Source organism: Solanum stenotomum, chromosome 7 (genome assembly GCF_019186545.1).
Source record: "Solanum stenotomum isolate F172 chromosome 7, ASM1918654v1, whole genome shotgun sequence".
NCBI lineage: Eukaryota > Viridiplantae > Streptophyta > Magnoliopsida > Solanales > Solanaceae > Solanum > Solanum stenotomum.
Genome location: NC_064288.1, coordinates 60,643,632 through 60,643,848, shown reverse-complemented (window position 1 = coordinate 60,643,848; position 217 = coordinate 60,643,632). Strand labels below are relative to the sequence as shown.

Genomic DNA, 217 nt, shown 5'->3' with positions numbered 1-217 from the left:
CCCCCTCCCAAAAAAATATTAAAAATTATTTTTAAAAAATATTTCTAATTTCAATTTTTTATTTTTTTACCCTCCACCCACTACCCTCACTCCCCCCATCTGCTCCCCTATCAACCCCCCAACCCCCTTCAAAAAGAAGAAAATTTAAATTTGATTTTAAAAAATATTTTCAACTTCAATTTTTTATTTTTTCATCCCGATCCTCGATCACCCACCC

General features: G+C 33.2%; 1 protein-coding gene across 1 annotated transcript in view; it reads right to left on the bottom strand.

Annotated features, from left to right (window-relative positions):
• LOC125870115 (F-box/kelch-repeat protein At3g23880-like) overlaps positions 1-217 on the bottom strand; it is a 3,751-nt gene that overhangs the window by 2,768 nt on the left and 766 nt on the right. The gene's annotated exons all lie outside the window — the stretch shown is intronic.